This window comes from Carassius gibelio, chromosome A19 (genome assembly GCF_023724105.1).
Source record: "Carassius gibelio isolate Cgi1373 ecotype wild population from Czech Republic chromosome A19, carGib1.2-hapl.c, whole genome shotgun sequence".
NCBI lineage: Eukaryota > Metazoa > Chordata > Actinopteri > Cypriniformes > Cyprinidae > Carassius > Carassius gibelio.
The window spans coordinates 16539278-16561512 of NC_068389.1; the positions used below are offsets into that span (position 1 = coordinate 16539278).

The 22235-nt window shown below is 35.6% G+C and overlaps 1 protein-coding gene across 3 annotated transcripts in view; it reads right to left on the reverse strand.

Moving 5' to 3' along the window:
• calcr (calcitonin receptor) overlaps window positions 1-11596 on the reverse strand; it is a 46664-nt gene extending 35068 nt beyond the window's left edge. For all 3 annotated transcript variants that reach the window (XM_052532474.1, XM_052532473.1, XM_052532471.1), the window contains exon 1: window positions 11320-11596. The gene's annotated coding sequence lies outside the window, so the exon portion shown is untranslated. The remainder of the gene's footprint in view (window positions 1-11319) is intronic.
• Window positions 11597-22235: the final 10639 nt, after the last annotated feature.

Genomic DNA, 22235 nt, shown 5'->3' on the forward strand with positions numbered 1-22235 from the left:
GAGCCGGAAAGAGAATTGATTAGTTCATCTTTTGGGTCTTCGGGTTGAGTTTGACTCGTTTCTTAATCACGTGACAGACCCATACACTATTTCTGACATTTCTGTCACTATGTTTTTGTTACTGTTTCTTGAGAATCTGTGGTGTGTTATTATTTTATAAATAAATACAATTTATTTTATATAAATAAATAAATAACCCTGTTATAAATAAAATATTGATTAATTTGTCTTTTTGACTGTCTATCAGTAAATAAACACTAGGCTATATAATAATATAATTATACAAGCCTACAATATAAATATTTATAGCCTAATTTGTTAATTTTTAATCCAATTTTGAGTTTGCTGGAATAATAATTGCTTTTCCTAGACAGACTTGACATATTGGTCTTATATGTTTAAAATGATTGCTCAAAAAGGACATAATGACATAAATTAAAAGAAAATAACATTTTGAATCCTTAACAAGTGTCTGAAGTGATTTCGACATCATATGGACAAAATTTAAAGCATAACCAACTCTTTATTACCATATTCAGTGTTATGGAAAAGTACCATCATGACAGAAATTAAAAGCAACAATTTGAAACTAGAAATGCAGCCCGTAACTGTAAGAATAAATAATAATTATAATAAAAAAGTACTATGTATCCATTTTTAAGGAAGGTTGGAAATTAACTAATTACTCTAGCCAATGCCATCATGTCACAGGACAAAGAAACGGCTCGACCCGAAGGATGAACTAGTCAATTCTCTTTCCGGCTCAGACTGCATTGACTGACACAGGTGAATTACTAGCAGAACAGAACCTATAAAATATTGCGCATACGCGACTGAACGAACCACTCCCCGAGATGACTCTTTCTTCCCGAGTCACATTAAACATTCGCGCAAAATTAACAAATCATTCAAGAACGACATATCACTAACTTATACTACTGAATGCTACATTTTCATCAGTCATTACTCCAGTTTTCAGTGTCACATGATCCTTCAGAAATCATTCTAATATTCTGATTTATTATCAATGTTGGAAACAGTTGTGCTGCATAATATTTATTTTATAACCTGTTATACTTTTTTTCAGGATTTTTTGATTATTAAAAAGTTGTTTTAAAAATATAAATAATTTATATAATTCTTTACTACTTTATCAATTTAACACATTCTTAGTGCTTTTGTCATTTTTTCCCTAGCTGGGTATGGGCAGGATTTTCCTCTCCCTTTTAATCAACACTGACTACAGATATTGTCATATTATTCATATTAATAATATGATATTATGTATTAAATTGTTACCTTAAATATGCACTATATACACAAATCAAGTGGAAGTGAAAGAGACTATCACTACTAAGCAGAAAATAAGTTAATTTCTAGTTAGGTGAAACTGAAATTATAAGTGTTATTTATGTTAGAGCAGTAACGTAATCATCAGCAGAATTTAGAAGATACACACATATGAGGAGCTTTTTTTAAACCATTAAAAAATGTTTGCTTTTGACTTTGACTGCAAACTTCTTTGCTTTTACTTTTGTAAGTTATTTTGCTAGTCAGCTCCCGACACGATGTCATTCATTGTACGGCAAATTTTCCTTTCAAAAACATTATACAATTTGATCAACCCAAACTTTTGAACAGTATTTCTATTAAAAATACTTGATAATACTGTATGTTAAACTTGATTTTTTTACAACAAAGGTAATCATGCAGATAATGAAAGAATTAAAGTGAATTCTTAAGTGAAGTGAATCATAAATAAATAAAAAAGTGATTAATCAGATGATTAAATGTTTAAACCAAAAACAAATAAGTTGTGTTAGGAATAATTCTTGAAATAATAATACATTTTTCCATTCAAACTCAACATGCCCTAAACACATAATCCTGACCTCCTCAGTGCACTGATATCATGTTAAAGTCTACTGGCTGGACCAAATTAAGAAATAAACTTGACTTATAATTTGTTGAGGTTTCAGAGTGAGAAAAAATTGTGTCTAGCAGATAAACTAGTGATACGCCGGCCAGCACCCATCGATGAGAGATCTACACTTTATCCCTAGCAAAATGGGAAGGTGGCTCATCCTCCTCTTCAATCCATGGCTTTTGACCTTCCTCAGAGAGCCCTTGATTTTTATCTCAATTGCTGTGACCTCTCTGTTCACAGCAGCAAAAAGCAACAGCACAGAGAACAGAGCTATGGAACCGTTACTAGGCTACCCAAATGCCAGGCTGTCAACGGGAGAGAAAAAAGAGCGAGCGTGGAGCACTTTTGCAGAGCCTGGATAAATTTGAAGGCATTTTTATCTGAGATGGCATACTGTGAGCTCATGTATTTTCCTCTTCCTTAGAAAACATGAGAGTGGGCTTGCCTCTGGTACCATAAACTCATATAAACTCCGGGGGAACATAAAGTAGGACCTAAGTTTCTTAGGGCACTGTTTCCTGCAGAGGAAGACATTCTCAGAAGAACATTGTCATAGCTCAAAAAAGAAGCAAAGTGAGAAGCAGTCACAGTTTAAACAATGGCTGTAAGTCATATTTGGGTTTCCAGTGTGATTTTAAATGTAATCATCTCACATCATCCCCATAGAGCTCTTTTCTGATGCATTTCTCCATAATGTGCAAACATTTCACTGTAGAGTGGAGAACCATAAAGGTCACAAAAAAAGTTTTTATTATAAACTGAGAGAGTGAATTTGACAGTGAAACTTAACATTTTAACTTTGTTAGCCTTTTAATAAGAGTAAACTGCTCTTATTTCAATGGGCTCTTTTAGCCCATTCAGATTTGAATCAAATTGCAATTTGTTTCCCTAATTCTCATGCCAACAAAAATTCTAAAAATGTTTTGCTAACGTTCCCCGTGAGTTATTTCTGAACGTTCTCTGAACATTCTGAAAAGAATGTTTTAAAATGTTTCTATTGCTTATATACTCTACAAAAAAACATCCCATTTGATCATTTTGCAAATATTATAAGAATGTTACTTCTGAATGTTGTGAATGTTAGACAAATGTTAGACAAACATCCAACAAAGACAATATGTGTAATTGTAAATAACAATGATTTATACTTTAAATAATTGTGTAAGTAGTAAAACAACACAGACGCAAACGGGGCAAAAATGTGTTTTAAGTTTAGAAACATTTTGAGTCTCCCCCTCCCTTGTCTCACAGTGATGATTTTCTCTTTAATACAGATGATGCCAATGTATTTTTTGATGAGTCCGCTATGTATGCAATAATAACGTTACCTGCTTGATGGATAGTGATGTCTAAAACAGACACGACCACAACAGCTTGAAGTTGTCTACACAGGATTTGACAAAGTGGCTGTTGCAAAGAGCTTGAACTATGTCAGAAATAGTACAAGGAATCCATTTACTGTCCAGGATTTGTCTTGTCATTTTTTGCTGCATCCAGTGTAGGAAATATCAGTTATTTTAATGGGCTTTATTGTTGCTTCTCGACCACACTACTCGCGTTCAGAATAAACCCAAAACTGCAACTAACACAGTGATGTGGGTCTGCATAATATAAAGCAGCAACTATAATCTAATAACATAATATTAGTCTGGGATTTATATGCGTTTTAATTCAGGCACCTTAGATGGGGAATATTTTGTGAAGATGAGATCATTTTTCTGAACCTGTTGTCATGTCTGAACCTGGACAAAGGTTCACCTGAACTCATTTATGTCTTACTGACTTGATTTCACATTTGATAACTGTAATCAGGAATTTTGAGCCCCTCTGTAAATGAAGTTGACCCATTTATATGTCTATGCCCCATGTAGCCCCATCTGGCAGACTGTGAAATATTAAGTAACATTTCTCTGTCTGAGTCTGAGACCACTCTGGGTGCAATGCAAACAAAAGAAAATTAAACTTTGATTATCTAAGTGGCGCAATCTCACATTTCTGACAGTTTTGACATTTTCACTGACCTTAACAGATTTCCATTTGATACAACGGCTTCTATTTCTGTGTCTCTGCAGATTGTTGCATAGATATGCATAAAGAGGACTGACTGACGGCACCTTATCTGGCACGTCCTCTTTCTCCATTTCTGAGTATTTATTCAGTCATTTTCATTCAGTTTCCTGGAATTTTCTTTCATTTCAGCTGTCAATAATTTTTTGTTTTCTTTCAGACTTATTCTGGAATAACTGGGTTCTCAGGATTTTGAGTGACACCTTGTGTAATTTTTAACACTTTTTCCTGATTTAATTTAAAAGCTTACAAAAAAAAAAAACATATGGAGGAAAGAAAGACAAGCTATAACTTTATTACGGAGAAGTCAAATATGTTTACTTGAATAGCATTAGAAACAGCATGGACACTGTCCTGCTCCAGGTGATTAAACTGAGTGAAAGATATATAGAAATATGGAATATGAGTAACATTGGCTGAATACAGACAAAAAAAAAAAAAAAAAAAAATCCCAACAACTAAATTTGTACAGAGGTGTTTAGAAAGCTAAATTGGCAATGAACGTGATTTTGTTCATGGAACAAACATTACCTCTATAAATCAGATAATGGGGCACGAATGACAAAAGAGCTTTCTGGAAGCAGACAGACAAGACATATAGCTTCACGCAGTATCCAGAAACCATACTCTACCTCCTGTGGGTTTAACATTTTTACTTGACCTCTTGGGAAATGGTTGTTAATACCAGGGTTTAGTACCCCAACGCTAACATCTGCTTTCCATAACATAAGCACAATATTATGTTATGGGGGGTTTGCTAAACCAAAAGTGATTTTAATAGTCTTATTCATACACTCTTTCATTTAACTTTATACTTCTAGTAGGAGAAAACATAGATTGAAAGCAATATTGAAACATTTTATATTTACTTAATGCAGTCCTGTTATGCTGAATTTTCATCACATTTATTTATATAAACCATTTTTCACTTGTATCAACAGACAACTAATCGGTTAAATATGAAGCCTGCACAGCTGTGCCTTTCTTTTCCTGCTGAGAAAATGTGCAGCTTGTTCTTCAGAGAGACTTAACACAACTGACAGCATCGCAATGGAGGAAGAGCTTTAAACAAAAGACTGAATTCTGAATGGCCCCACTTTTAAGAAATTAGTGTGTGAAAAAAAAAAAAACTTTAGCTCAACCATCTGTACTGTAAGTATTTTGAGCTCATTCCTGTCAATCCCACACATAAAGAATAAGCTTAACTGCTTTGTCCTGTTTTGTTTAAAACTGATTAAATGTGTTTTCGTCTGTCAATGTTCTGATATTCAGATAATGGTCTGTGCAGATTATGATAAAACTAAAATTCCTCTTTAGACACTATAAATACACGTTACTCTGTTTTTCCACACTGAGAATCGAGAAGCCAGGAAAAGTTTTGATCACCACATGAAAAGACTTCCCCCGTCTTCAGTCTGTGACTTGGCATTGAAAATTACGCTTGGAAACATTTGATTTACGGTTTTAAAATACTTGTGTATGTGGGGAACAGTGTCTGGTGCTGTCAGCCATGATAAACCCAATCCTGGAATGAATGAATGATGTAATATATAAATAGAATTGTGGAGATATAAGTAATTCGGCACCATTTGGATTTTGGAAGAGATAATAAAGAATAAAGAAATCTTTACTTGGGAGCGGTACTAGTGTATAAGGGTATCTGCTATGCTGCTATAGTCAGGTTAAACTTAATGCTGACACAAATATAAGTCAGTATAACTCAAAATAAGCACTTTATCATATTGTTTATACAAATGATTCAAACTTCTGATAAACTGTACAGAAATGTACATGCACAGTCTTTGTATGATTTTAATTTTCCTTCCTGCTGAGGGTAAAAATAACACTCTGTCTCAGTGCTAGAATTTTATAAACACTTTGGCAGTGTGCTCACCAAGAGCTTTTTAAGAATATTGTAAAGGATTGTTGATAATTGTGGCTTTTGTATGTGAAATATCTGAAAAACTTAAAAACAGTTATATCCATGCAAGTATATGCCCATTTCTCCTGCCAATCAAAATAGAGATTATTACTAATATCAGGCCACAAGGACTGCTTGTCTTATGCCAGAGAAAACCATTTTTGTGAACTGACGAAATTTTTTCTATTTAGTTTTGTTTTACCATTTTTCGTTTTTTAACATTTAAAAAATTAATAGTAGCTTAAAACAAGTTGTAAATATGTTACGGAGATGAAAAAAATATATAAATGTCTTGGGACAGTTCAGAGTTTTCCACACATAAAAAAAGGTTATTTTCACCTACAAAAGCTTTAATCAGCATTAAGACCTCAGCTCCAGTTTCTAACCGAAATATATTTTCTGTATGTTGACTACAAAATATCCTACCATTTCCCTTTAAAAACATCAATGAAAGTTCTAAACGATATATGATCAGTGCTTGTACATTTTCTCTAACAAGCGCATTCCTCTGCCTGCCATGGCTGTCAGTCATTGCAAACCAATTCAACCGTACATAAAAGCTTTACAGAGTCCATTACACAACACATATGGCACCCTGACAGAGTCTCCTATGAGACTGCAGTATGCTTGCCCCATATTTTGTCCCATCTAAGCATGTCCATATGAGAAAATATTTTACTGCAGTCAAGCACTACAGAATTTTTTTTTTTTTTTAATCTTTTTATTTTTTTAAGATTTTGGCACAAATTATTTTAAGCCATAAGTGATAGTTCATTCAAAAATGAAAATGAGAAATTTATGCCATTCCAAATCTGACTAACTATAGATATGCAAAAGATATTTTGTAGAATTATTGAAATTTATTTTTTATTTTTTATTTTTTTTATTATACATGCAAAGAAAGTCAAATTTACCACATTGACGTGCATTGTATGGACAAAAAAAGCCCATTCAGCGTATCTACATTATTTGTTCAATGAGATCTGGAGAACATGATGATATCCTTGCCCAGACCTTTCAAATATATTTGCATTACACTGGCCCGTTCACCAATGGTTTTCTCTGGCATAAGACAAGCAGTCCTTGTGGCCTGATATTAGTAATAATCTCTAAGATTAAGATATTTTCTGTTCACATCACAAGTGGACGCATGATAAGTGGGAAAATGATGCTGTGTAGTCTTTACCCAGTCATAAAAACAGAATCCACAGTTCCCAGTTCACAGAATTACAACTTTGAATTAATTATTCAAAAGTAGGTAATTACACTTAAATCACAATTCACAATTGTATCTGTAAATATAAAGCCGCAAAAATCTATTTGGTCTGTGCAATTCATTAGACATGCTTTTTAATTAATAACATTTAATTTAACTATTAAAAAGAGTGGAGGAAATTTTAAATGGAGAATAAGCAATAAAGAACAATTAAAATGGAGAAAAAAAGAAGTGAATTTTGAAAAAGATTTAATAAAATTTCCAGGGGAAAAAATGGATTTCATAGGGTCCTAACTATCCCTCAGCCTTGCTGCGCCACCCAATTTGGGAACCACTGCTTTATTCTTTTAAATGGATACACTAATCGTGTGTGTATATATATATATATATATATATACATTTTATTTTTATTTTTTATTTTTTTATGGAAATCAAGTATAAATCAGTTTACTAAATAAGAAACTTGACTTACTGCTTCACTTCCACTTTAAAGGGATATTTGTGTTGGTTATTTATTTTTATTCATACTATTTGTCAGTTGAGTTTGTGACTAAAAACTTCTGCATTGTTTTACGTTATTACTGCATAATAAAAAAGATGTTTAATTTCATAAAGTACAAGTTGATTTCAAAATGCATCTACATTTTTTTTTTTTTTTTTTTTTTTGCATTTTGTGTTTTCAGTTGAATAAAATACTATTTTCCAAATATATTTCATTATTGAGAATAATTTTTTTTTTAAGTCTAAAAATATCGTCTCGTTCTCGTGAAACCCGTCTCGTGTCTCGTCTATCATCTCGTGGGATAGGTGTCTAGTCACACCCCTTATATATATATATATATATATGATGTCCATACCTCGCAATGAAGCTGCTAACAAAACTGACAAACCACCTCACCTTCTTGGGAAAGCAATTAAGATTGTTTTGCATATTCAATATATTAAGCAAAGCAATCATGAAATGCCATTGATGCAAAGGCAGCGAATTGAGCCGACAGGCCCGTGTGATGCCAAACACTCTTGTTACACAGAGAGAGAGAAAGAGAGAGCACTCCAAACCAACCATGTTTTGCCTGCTGTCAACCTCTGCTTGTCTGTCTGTCTGTCTGTCGGCCTGCTGCTCCTGAGCAGAGAGCCACTCAAGGAAATAGAAAAAACTAATAGGCTGAAAAAATGAGAATGGACAGTACAGACCACCAGAAGGAATATTAAGTAAGACTGCATTAACAAAAGTTGAGTACATAACATAGGTGAAGATGAAAGTGAACAAAATGGGGTAAATAAATGGCACCAAAAAAGAAAACTTTTAACCAATGTGGAAATGACAGACATAGTTGAGCCATAAAGGAAGATCTTATTTTGAGGTTTAAATTAGAAACTGTTTGCTTTATCCAACACACACTATTTTGATTTCTCTTCCTGTGAATACAGAAATTAGATGGATAAATTCTCATGTACAAAAGAAAAGAACATTTCTCCTTCATGCACAAGTGCTTATGAAAATGAGTGTGTACAATTCATGTGATGTGCTTCATTTAGAAATATTAAAATCACTTCAGTTCAAACGAGCATGATAATTTATGTGAGTGAAAAAACTAACTCAGTAAATGAACTAAATTCATTAAATAAACTCAATCATTACAAATAGGTCATGTGACTACTTATGAATTCTTATAAGCTGGTATGTACTGAAAGAACAAGTAACTCAAGAGAAGCTGCTCAGTGTAGAATGCTTTACTTCAAATGAATCATATGAAACACACTATCATTCAAAAGTTGAGTTTTTAATGTTTTTGAAAAACTGAAATATTGTGAAATATTATTACGAATTTAACATAACTCTTTTCTATTTTAATATATTTTAAAATGTGGCAAATGTGGCTAAGCTGAATTTTCGCTAGCTGATTTGGTGCTGAAGAAATATTTCTTATCAATTTTGAAAACAGTTGTGCAGCTAAATATTTTTTGTGGATTTTTTAAATATTTTTTTTCAGTACTCTCATGGGTACCTTTTCAGGATTCACTAATGAAAACAAATTTCAAAAGAACAATATATACATTTTTTTTTTTTTTATGTAAAAACTGTTGTGAAATTATAAACACTTATTGGATCGATTCATTGTACCCTTGCTGAATAAAAGTATTAATTTTTTTATAATAAATAAATATAATAAAATAAAATCGTACTGGCCTTTAATTTTATTGTAGAAAAAAGGTCCAAAACATACTGCACAATCTTCTAAATGCGTCTCTGTACATACAAGAGTCTAGATCGCTGTGTAGCACATGATTGTACTTTAGTGCCATCTACTGATTCCTTACACCTCATGTGTAGCCTGTCCAGAACAAGCATGGATGAAAACCTAACCTTAAGAGTAAAACTTGACCAAATTAAATCAAAATCCACCTGACAGAGTAAAATTAAATCTTCTAGGGAGATTACTTAACTGAAAACTGTAATTATTTTAATTACAATAACTGTAATTATACAAGAAGAATATGAATCTACATCCTGCAGGTAGAGCGCAAATGCCTGCTTTGAATAACAATAATGCACAAAAGATGCTCTTAACTGTCTGTGACAAAAAATTTTTTGAAACAAACAAAACTTAATTATAGTTAATGGGTTTCATTTTCAAGCTTCGTACTTGTTAAGAGCTGGTGTTATTATAAAAGGTACTTTACTTTCAAAGATAACTATATATATAGTTACTGTACTTATTCTGCTTATACTTATGATCAATAATAATCATAAAAAAAGAAGCAATTATACAACAGCGCATAACACAGTCAAGTAGATTATTACTTTTCTTCTTTACAAAAGCGCATTAGGTCTGTGGCAAGTATGAGTTTTCTAGTAGATTACCTCCATATAATATTTTAAATCACTGGAGACAAGAATGTCCTGTCTAAAACACGCCAATGAATAATGCATAAACCATTAGCTGAATTGGGAGCAGAGCTCAACAAGTGGATGTCCATGACCCCATGCATGGACTGAAACTAGTCCTACATTAACATGGTTGTTTTCAGTCTCTATAGTGATTCACTTTCATGTTTGCGTTCCTTCATTTCGTGTTTGAGATGAACTTGTCACGCTGATCAGAAAGGAAAGCTCACAAGCATTCTTCAAAAGCAGTCGGTATCTAAAATCACTGTCTATTTGTAGCTGTACTTCTCTGCTCTTAGCCTTACTCAAATAATGCATTTTGTACTATTCAGTTACAGTAAAGTAAAAGAAAGAAAATCGGGCTTTTTAAGATACATCTCTGCTTAGTGTCTTATCATTTGACTTGCTTGCATTGTTACTAAAAAGGTAAAATATGCATCACAACAAATACCTTCGTTAAAAGATCCTTATTACTTTATAACCAAACTGTAAAAGCAACATCTGCATGGTTTTGTTTCATCATTTTTCAGATTTCCAAGCTGCATCTCTTATATATGGTGACTCCTATTTAATCCTCCTGCCATAAAGGAGATAGAAACCAAGAAACACTGATTCCTGCAGGGTTTATAGAATGAGCGAGTGTTCTACACAAATTATGAAATGGTGTGGTTATCATAATCATAATCAAAGGGATGTTAACTAGTTTACCAGCATGGAACTGCAAAGCACTGTCAGTTTATGAGGCATCCAGGAAAATATCTGTCAACATCTGACTGGATGCCTCATATTTAAAGCAGATTTATTAAACACAGATGCTGCCCATACTGTCATGTGCACTCTTATTATATAATTGCTAAACCAATAAAAGAGATCAGCTCCTGTTTTCAGATGGCTTTAAGTTCAGTAAATATATGCCTTTATGTACTGACAGTAGAAAATTATGAATTTATTTTTTTTCTACAGTAATTTATATTTGCAAATAGAGCGTTGCATGTTACCAGGTAGACACTTACTATTTATAGCCTATTGGGCAAATTTAAGAGCTCTTTTATTTTTATTCTCCATATTTTTATTAATCAATTTTTCCAAGGCTATATTTAATAGGCTAACAAAACTAAATATCAATGTAAATCACAACACATAGGCAGAAGTCAAAAGCAATGCAAGATTAAAAAATAAAAATAAAATAAAAGTTACTTTGAGCTTTAGTTTATACATGTATGCAAAACAGACAAGTAACAAAGCAATAGAGCGAACGCCACAGTGTTTATTCCATCATAATATAATTAAAATCTTACCGTTATGTGGATGAGAATGTAAATCCTGCGTACTTCACTTTCTCACACTGGGCTTCTCAAACTGAATTCCATCGTCTGGGACTATAATAACTGATGCTGTCGCTGCATCTCGTGTTTTATCTCCGACTGAGGAGAATATCCACTCGTTAGAAGACGTTTAATCAGAACATATTTTCATGAGCGGAGACGCTGTCTCAGTTCAGCAGCCGGTAATCCAAGTGCGTCCAACTGACACTCATATCTCTCCGAGCGTGTGGAGCGTGTGCGTGGGCTCCTCCTAGAATCACTGACAGCGGGCTCCATCTCGCTCAAAGACACACTGAGGCTGTGTTTCAAAATCTAGCGAGCTGCCCTCCCAGACGGCATTTTGAGCATGCCCAAAATAGGCTGTCTAAGTAGGCAGCATAATATTATTGTCAGGGTGAAGATAATTCGGGGAGATTTTCTGTTGAGGCTCCTCGCGGTAAAACCATCATGCAATTTGGCGCCCATAGTTAGCAAAACAAAGCACTCAAGTGTGCTTCTATTTAACTCATTGTTAAGTATTTTTTATTTATTTTTTTACCTACAGTAGGCCTAGTTAAGGGGGAAAAATATAGCTTGTAGGCTACTGGTAAAATGAAGAAATGTCATTTAAGACTTGGGTTTGCAGGCCCTGGTGCAGGTTGTACCAGCTGACCCTGTTTAAATAGTTTCATTTGTATGTTCGTTTATTTATTTATTTGTGCTATTTACACAATGTTTAAGTTTTATCAAGTTTGTAGGTTTCCAGGTACAGAAACCGAATAATTAAATGTAAAATATCACTTGATATTTTTCAATGTAAAAATTAAATATACAGTCAACCCGAAATGTAGCTATTCAGACATTTTCAACATTTCTCACATAATCACAGTTCAATTGCTATAGTTTAGAAAATGGTGATAAAATATGACAAGAACTCAGTTAAACTGTCAGAACAAATGAATCTTGATAATGTCAGATAACTTTGATAGAAAAGGTAAATAATGAATTATCAAACAAAAGATTCAGACAACTGTATGACAATATTTACACAAGTATCAATACTTTGTTGACCAATTACCAAGCAATGCTTAAATTTGTACAGTGGTGGTGTAAAATGTTGCATTAGCAATTAAAGAAAATAGGTCACTTAAAGATACCAATATGAGACACATCTGTTTACTTTCACTTAGCTTTAACCATCTATTTTTTTCAAGGATACTCTCCAATTCGATGTTCAAGCGCTTTGAGACGGGTCAATCTCTGCGTGCACCCTGTGTGTACAGAACACTACACAGATGTGCTGAAGTGGGTTCTTTCACATCTTTTTCTGTTTGCTTATTTAAACTGCAATTCATTTTTTGTTCGTTCAGGTGCAGAAGGATGCGAAGGAGAGCTCGGTTCAGTATTGTTGTCCATGAGGCACGGTTCTCTGCATGTACCCTGAACATGACACTCGAGTACTCAGTTGAGATTTTCTGCGTCTTGTGTTTGAATGCTTTAAACTCTTTTGAATGTTTAAATTGGCAAGGCTTAAAAGCATTTGCAAATTATAATGCATAGCAGTGGCCTATCAACTGGCTGTCCTCAGCGCAGTCTGGCAGTCCTCAGCCATGGGCCCCTAATCGTCACCACCTTTCACCCCACTAGTGACGGCCCAGCCAATACCTTTAATACTGTGCATTCATTACATTGTGTTTACATACAATGAATGCTACATTGCAATTATTAAAATCATAGCCTACAGGTTTCATATAGTTTTTAATTTCGCTGAAGAGTTTCTTTAATATCAGTATTATTGGCCTTTTTTTTTATTTATTCAAATTTTTTTTTTTTTTTTCAGAAGCCATATGTGACCCTGTACCACAAAACTCTTAAGTGTCATTGTTTGTAACTGATAGTTATACAACAGCTGAAAGCCGAATGAATAAGCTTTCCATTGATATATGGTTTATTAGGATCGGACAATATTTGGCCGAGATACAACTATTTGAAAATCTGGAATCTGAGGGAGCAAAAAAATCTAAATACTGAGAAAATCGCCTTTAAAGTTGTCCAAATGAATTCTTAGCAATGCATATTACTATTCAAAAATTACGTTTTGATATATTTACAATAGGCAATTTACAAAATATCTTCATGGAACATGATCTTTACCAATATCCTAATGATTTTTGGCATAAAAGAAAAATCAATAATTTTGACCTATACAATGTTATTTTGGCTATTGCTACAAATATATACCCCAGCAATTTAAAAATGATTTTGTGGTCCAGGGTCACATATCACCCTGCAGCCCAAGACTGGCTGCCCACTGAAGCCAAGCAGGGTTGAGCCTGGTCAGTACCTGGATGGGAGACCTCCTGGGAAAACTAGGTTGTTGCTGGAAGAGGTGTTAGTGAGGCCAGCAGGGGGTGCTCACCCTGTGGTCAGTGTAGTGAAGTGAAGTGACACTATACTGACAAAAAGAAAGGTCCTGACTATCTGTGGTCATTAAAAAAATAAAAAATAAAAAAAAAAACCCACCGGAATCTCTATCAAAAAAGAGTAGGGGTGTAACCCCGCCATCCTGGCCAAATTCACCCATTGGCCTCTGACCATCATGTCCTCCTAACCAGCCCCATATCTGCTGATTGACTTCATCACTCTGTCTCCTCTCCACCTGTGAGCTGGTGTGTGGTGGGTGTTTTTTGCGCAATATGAGTTTGTTAGTTTTCTCTAACTCAGCTGCTGGGTCATTTTTAATGCCAAAACAAATTATAACCCTCTCACTACCTGACTGACCTTGGGTATGTGTAACCCAATGTTGGTAAACCATGCCAGTCCAGTTAAAATAGGATACATTTGGGTCATTTTGTGTTTTGCTTTGCCTGACGGGAAACTCCCTCAATGAAATTAAGGTTTGTATTACATTGTATTCCAATCAAATTATTACTGTATATAGGAAAAGGTCTGTAGTCTCACATTGTTGCAGCTGTGGTCGTGCTATCTTTAACGGGTTTAAACTTAAATGTCTGATAGACAAGATAGCATGAGGAAAAGCTGGTTCTGATGTAACCTTTCAAACATGAATATAAGATGTCATGATATAACTGGAACAGCCTACTGATAATAGTTTTCTTCCCACAGATTCCCATTGGCTGTTCCTGCTGCTCCCATCATGTCCTAAAACATTTACTCAAGGTTTTTGAAGATTTCATGATTGTAAAAGATTTAATTGACATTTAATAAAAAATACTATATGTGAACTGTTCTTGTTATATACTCTCTCTATATATATACATTACCTACCAAAAGTTTGGACACACCTTCTCATTCAAAGAGTTTTCTTTATTTTCATGACTATGAAAATTGTAGATTCACACTGAAGGCATCAAAACTATGAATTAACACATGTGGAATTATACATGGAATTATATACATAACAAAAAAGTGTGAAACAACTGAAAATATGTCATATTGTAGGTTCTTCAAAGTAGCCACCTTTTGCTTTGATTACTGCTTTGCACACTCCTGGCTTCTCTTGATGAGCTTCAAGAGGTAGTCACCTGAAATGGTCTTCCAACAGTCTTGAAGGAGTTCCCCGAGAGATGCTTAGCACTTGTTGGCCCTTTTGCCTTCTGTCTGCGGTCCAGCTCACCCCTAAACCATCTCGATTGGGTTCAGGTCCAGTGACTGTGGAGGCCAGGTCATCTGGCGCAGCACCCCATCACTCTCCTTCTTGGTCAAATAGCCCTTGATGCCTTCAGTGTGACTCTACAATTTTCATAGTCATGAAAATAAAGAAAAATGTTTGAATGAGAAGGTGTGTCCAAACTTTTGCTCTGTACTGTATATATGTGTGTGTGTGTGTGTGTGTGTGTGTGTGTACTGTATATCACGTGACTTTCCCCCATTCATTCTCAGCAAAGTCATGGCGCTATGGGGTCTCTATACATACATACATACATACTATATATCAGGGGCGTTTCATCCAAGGAGGCAAGGGAAGCAGTGTCTCCACAAAGTATCGGATGATAAGTTTTTTTAATTCGTAATACAAAATATAAAAAAAATACAGAACATATTACAAAGTATAACATTAAAAAGTTTATGAATCACTAGTTTTCTAAAGTAATACAGTCAAACAGCGACATCTGCAGGTAAAGTTACAGCGGAGGATTGCCCATTGACAGAGATGACTGTACTAGGAGGTTATTGAGAATGAATGGGCGAAAGTCATGTGAGAGGAGGCAATGCGATGTGATTGGAAATGACTGGTTATGTTTGGCTGTGATTGGTTCATGCAATAAATCCCGCCTCTTGTGTTCGTGCAGTTCTGCAGTTGCAAATCAGTCTGAATGGACAATATAACGGAGTTACTGGGAGACTAATTAAAAAAGTAAGAAAATCACACTTAGAACCACTTTGTTACGTCAAAATAAAACTTTAAGGACTTTGCCTAATCATTTACGCTTAGAATTTATTTTTATTATTTAAAATGGAAAAACATTCAGGAGGTTGATTGACCCAGCAAATAACACAGATGGTTTCTGTCCAATATTTCTAAATAACCTAGAAGTAGTTGTTTTAAACCCAGCATTTTTTTGTAGAGCTCTCGAAAAAACTTGTTTTAAAAGTTGAGCTGTTATGAAAAGCTGTTGTTCTTGCGCAAGATGCTGAAAAAGCATAGAGACACAATGCAACAGTTACACACATCTGTCTAGCAGAGTTAACACCCCATAATTTGCACCCTAATGTTTGCTTAAACAGTCACATTGCAATTTCCTGACCCTTGAGCTCATTATGAGCAATAACAAAAGGTTAATCATTTTGAGGAAGTTAATTTAACATGATTAATTCTGAAACTCATTAAAACTTGATCGTTTTAATTATAATACATTTTATAAAAGGTATTATAAAATTATAATTCAAATTAGTATTTTAAGACAAGGCTTGTTTATGATTTTGTTTATGCATGTTTAGTTTTTTAGGTGATTGAATCAATAGTTTTGCAGCAATTCTCCAATAAGCACAAATGATTGGTGCTGGAGATAAATACTTGAAAATTATGTGGTCATAAAGGCCACCAAATCCCTAAGCTTGCAGAGCAGGAAAAAGCAGAATGTCAGTATTGCAATTAATTGTTTTCCTTAAGTGAAGAGAATGGATTTGTTACAGAAAAGTAGTCCCACACTGACTGCTCCAATTACAATGGAGATTCTTATGTGAAGTATAAAACAAGCTTCCAGATACAAATTGTTTATATAAAAGCAGAATGATAAGATAATGAAAATAATCTACTTGCTATCATGAAATGCTAAATGTTTTTGAGATAATACATAGTTATTCTGATTATTTCGTTACATTATAATCTTATAAATGGTGAAAATGTTTGCCTTATCACTCTTTCCACTACTGTACTGTATAAACCATCACACAAGAACCTTTTTACCTCTCATAGCATTTTTAATTACATAATTTTTAATCAAAACTAATTTATTGTTTTCCTCACACATATTGTGTTGCCATATCAATATTCAGTAAAAACAATTTTATAATAAGATCATACGCTTTTGAATGGCGAATAAAAACAACATTTCCCCTAGTGGTGTAGGTATCATCTTTTTAATAATTACATCTTTCATAAACAGGCTGCTTATTTAAAAACATAATCATAATAGAATAGTCATTAGCAGTTTTCAGTTTCATGAATGTTTTGATTATTTCGTTTGGATGCTTGCTTTAGGTTCACATGCTACAAAAGTCTGAATTTGCAGGGGGTAATATGCCTTTAAGGGGGGGCATCTTTTTCTCACCAGCATGTTGCTCACGAGGTCTGATATCATCTCTCACAGTGGGTGAACTGAGAAAGTTTAAAGGTTCTGCTGTAGGTCAAGGAACTGGAAAATTGATGTCAAACCCTGTATGTGCAGCGAGATTCAAAAGAATGATAAAGGAAAGAATAAGCAACAAATCTGAGGAAAAATATCAGTCCTGCTGTGATTTCCACAACGCTATAATCAAAGATTTCTCGGCACCCTTTTAACCCACTATTAACATTGGGTTATTAGTGATGCATTCACAAAAAAATATTATGAATTCATTAATGAATATGTTTCTACAAATAATAGTGTTTACTCAGAATTAAAAAATAAAAAACTGTGCATTTGTCTCGTGCTGAGCAGTCTTCAAAGCATAGCTCTATTTCATATTGCTAAAACAATGGGACACCATGACTCTTACATGAACCAAACACTCCCTCTCCTTCTGATCCACCTCCTCACCCATCTGGGCTTCTTTGCATAAATTCCCATGCAGACAGGAAAAGATTTGATAAGCATGAAGCAGCATATTTATGACACATTAAAACTTTCAAAGGAAGATATCTCTATGGTTCAGAAGGACTAAATGTGCCCTATTCAGAAGCATGGGATTAAATGGGCTTGTGTTTGAGAGAGGCGTACAAATCCACACGTTTGCAATTATCTGCATTTCTTCTTCGAACACAAAATGGCTTTTACCTCTTGAATATTCCTCTTCAAGCAAACATTACAATTTTTGTTTATTCCAAGCAAACTAATATCCAATTTGTTGCTTTAAATGTAGAGATTTTAATCATAACAATAATTTCCTTCATTATATGTTGTTATACGCTTTATTCGTTCACATTTAGAAGAGATGATTTTCAAAGTACAGTCTGACCTAAGGTAAAGGTTAAGCTCAGCAGGAAACACGAAGACAAGATATCCTTATTTTCCCTCACAGCAGCTATCAGAGCAGAACTCCAGCCTGCTCAGGCCTGAAAGAAAAAACAGAGCCGTGAGGTCCTTATATGCCTCTCACAGGAGGACGAAAGCAGGCCAGCGTCATGAGGTCACATCATACTTCTTACATATGCAACTTACATACTTCTTACACAACTACAGTCTCCTCTGAATAATGATAATTCCATTAGGATTGAGTGTCTCTTTGCAGCACAAACTCATAGTGACCCTAAGAAACAGATAATGTGGCAATTGATGATGTCTGATTAAAATACATTCGTATGTGTTACCATACACTCCACCCATGATATCATTCCTTTGTGGAGCCGAGTGCTCGTCATCACATCTAATGCACGCTCAGGCAAACTTGCAATTTGTCCCAATGCCACCTTCAGTCCCTGAGGCACTGAACAAATGAGATACAGACCATGCTGTTTTAGAAGAACCCTAACAACCCCACAGTTATTTCTTCTCAATCCATGAAGTGCTCACCATGAATGGGAAATTACAGAAAAAGAGAAAGTCATTATTTTTTATGTTATTACCAGTGGTGTCAAGTCAAGGTGATGTCGTATTTCAGTTCCTATTCCCATTCTGTGGATTGAAAATCTGGTATTTTATATAGTTAAATGGATGAAAAAATTATTGAATTTTATCCAGGTTATATAGTATATATATAGATACAGGTGCTTCTCAATGAATTAGAATGTCGTGTAAATTTTCATTTATTTCAGCAATTCAACTCAAAGTGTGAAACTCGTGTATTAAATAAATTCAGTGCACACAGATTCAAGTAATTTTAGTCTTTGGTTCTTTTAATTGTGATGATTTTGGCTCAAATTTAACCAAAGCCCACCAATTCACTATTTCAACAAATTAGAATATGGTGACATGCCAATCAGTTAATCAACTCAAAACACCTGCAAAGGATTCCTGAGCCTTCAAAATGGTCTCTCAGTTTGGTTCACTTGGATACACAATCATGGGGAAGACTTCTGATCTAACAGTTGTCCACAAGACAATCAGTAACACCCTTCACAAGGAGCACAAACATTCATTGCTAAAGAAGCTGTCTGTTCACAGAGTCCTATATCCAAGCATCTTAACAGAAAGTTGAATGGAAGGAAAAAGTGTGGAAGAAAAAGATGCACAACCAACCGAGAGAACCGCAGCCTTATGAGGATTGTCAAGAAAAATCAATTCAAGACTTTGAGTGAACTTCACAAGGAATGCACTGAGGCTGGAGTCAAGGCATCAAGAGCCACCACACACAGACGTGCCAAGGAATTTGACTACAGTTGTCGTATTCATCTTGTTAAGCCACTCCTGAACCACAGACAACGTCAGAGGTGTCTTACCTGGGCTAAGGAGAAGAAGAACTGGACTGTTGCCCAGTGGCCCAAAGTCCTCTTTTCAGATGAGAGCAAGTTTTGTATTTCATTTGGAAACCAAGATGCTAGAGTCTGGAGGAAGGGTGGAGAAGCTCATAGCCCAAGTTGCTTGAAATCCGGTGTTAAGTTTCCACAGTCAGTGGTGATTTGGGGTGCAATGTCATCTGCTGGTGTTGGTCCATTGTGTTTTTTCAAAACCAAAGTCACTGCACCTGTTTACCAAGAAATTTTAGAGCACTTCATGCTTCATTCTGCTGAGCAGCTTTTTGATGATGGTGATTTAATTTTCCAGCAGGATTTGGCACCTGCCCACACTGCCAAACGAACCAAAAGTTGGTTAAATGACCATGGTGTTAATGTGCTTGACTAGCCAGCAAACTGACCAGACCTGAACCCCATAGAGAATCTATGGGCTATTGTCAAAAGGAAAATGAGAAACAAGAGAGCAAACAATGCAGATGAGAAGGCCACTGTCAAAGAAACCTGGGCTTCCACACCACCTCAGCAGTGCCACAAACTGATCACCTCCATGCAACGCGGAATTGAGGCAGTAATTAAAGCAAAAGGAGCCTCTACCAAGTATTGAGTACATGTACAATAAATTAACATACTTTCCAGAAGGCCAATAATGTTGTTGTTTTTTGTTGTTGTTTTTTGGTCTTATGAAGTGTTCTAATTTGGTGAAATAGTGAATTGGTTGGTTTTTGTTAAATGTGAGCCAAATTTCATCACAATGAAAATAACTAGGGATGGCCCGATACCAATACTGGCATCGGGTATCGGGTCGATACTGTCCTCATATACTCGTACTCATAAAAATGATCCGATACCACGCACCGATACCATGTGCGTTTTGTGAAACGAAACTGGCCGCCACAAACTGCCGCTTTGTCTAGGTGAACGCCATATTAACGAAAAATGTCGCGGTTTGGGCTCATTTCAAATCAGGGATGATGACAGCAGCAAGGCAGACTGTAAGTTATGTTCAGCTAAGGTGTCGAGAGGAGGAAAAGAAAGTACATCGTTTAACACCAGCAATCTAATTAAACATCTGAAGACGCATCATAGCGCTGAATACACACAGTTTTTGGCAAGCAACTCAGCAGCCAACATTAACACAGGTTTTACAGAAGCGCGAGAAGATGTCTCTGCTCAGTTTAACTGTACAGTGGATTGATGACAACTTTACTCTTCGCCACGCCACCTTACAAGCAAAGCCGTTTCGGGGTTCGCACACCAACAAAGCCATAGCAGACGCGCTCGATGGGATGCTTCACACCTGGTGCATTCCGAAAACCTCTGTCCACGTTGTGCTACGAGACAACGCTAAAAATATGATTAAGGGCATGAATGATGCTGGACTCCCTAGCCTACCTTGTGCCGCTCACACTCTCCAGCTGGTGGTCCACGAAGGACTTTTGTCACAGAGAAGTGTTGCTGATGCATTGGCTATCGGACGCAAAATCGTTGGCCATTTTAAACATTCTCCTCTAGCCTACTCCTGCTTCGAAGACATTCAGTTAGAGATCGGTCAGCCTGCAAAACGACTACAGCAGGAAGTACAGACCCACTGGAACAGTACATTTTACATGATCCAGTCCCTGCTTGAGCAGAAACGGGCACTTGGAGTTTTTGTGTCCAAACATGAACTGGGTCTGGGTCCGTTTGAGGAGTTAACACGAAAAGTTAGCTCTTCTGAAGCTATGGCAGCAGATGTGATTCCTGCTGTCACTGTATTGCAGCGATTTCTGTCTAGAGAGACCGACGATGACCATGGCATCAAAACTATGAAAGTGACTTTAGCTGCAGCTGTCAGGAGGCGATTTTCTGATGTGGAAGAACAACCCCTCTACAGTATCGCTACTCTACTCGACCCCAGGTAGGTGTGTGTGTGTGTGTGTGCGTGCGTGTTCGTTTCTGTGTTTGTATGTGTGTGTCTGTCTGTGTGCGTGTGGGTCTGTATCTATGTGCGTGCGTGTGTGTGTGTATGTATGTGTGTCTGTCTGTGTGCATGTGTCTGTGTGTGTATCTGTGTCTGTGTGCATGTGTGTGCTAGATAGCGAGTTAAAAGTTGCCAATGTCTTGCTGAAAGGTACATTTTAGTATTGCATTTTCATTAATAAATTATTTGATTAGGCTGTGTTATTTTAATAAATACCTCTTGTCAGATGCCTAAGTTTTTTCTCCCTCTGTTACAGGTATAAAAATCTTTTTTTCTCTAACACCAACACTGCTGCAAATGCCAAGGAGATGCTGATGCGTGAGCTGTTGAGGTTGTCTAGAGAAGAGGAGAATCATGACCTGCACGAACCTCCTGCCAGAAAACCACGCAGGGATCAGGAAAGCAGCAGCCTGGACAGTGTATTTGATGAAATAGCAGATGAGCAAGCACCAGTCTCTCTAAACAGAGCTCAAGTAGGTTCTACTGCACAATTAGAGACAAACCTAGGGGAGACCACAATTTCTCGAGAAGACAAACCACTACAATACTGGTCAGTTAACAAAGTGCGGTTCCCTACTCTGTTGCCAAAATACCTCTCAGCACCATGCAGTATAGTGTTGACAGTGAAAGGCTGTTCAGCCCAGTGTCACATATTGTGAATGACGACAGAAACAGAATCACAGCTGATCATGCAGAGATGATTTTGTTCATCAAAAAGAACCTGCCTCTCATTCTCCCAAAAAGTACCTAAGCTAGTTCAGATCACATTGCTGACTGAAATGTTTGTTTAATTGAAACAAGGGAGCTGTCACTGTGCCACATAGTTTAATTGTG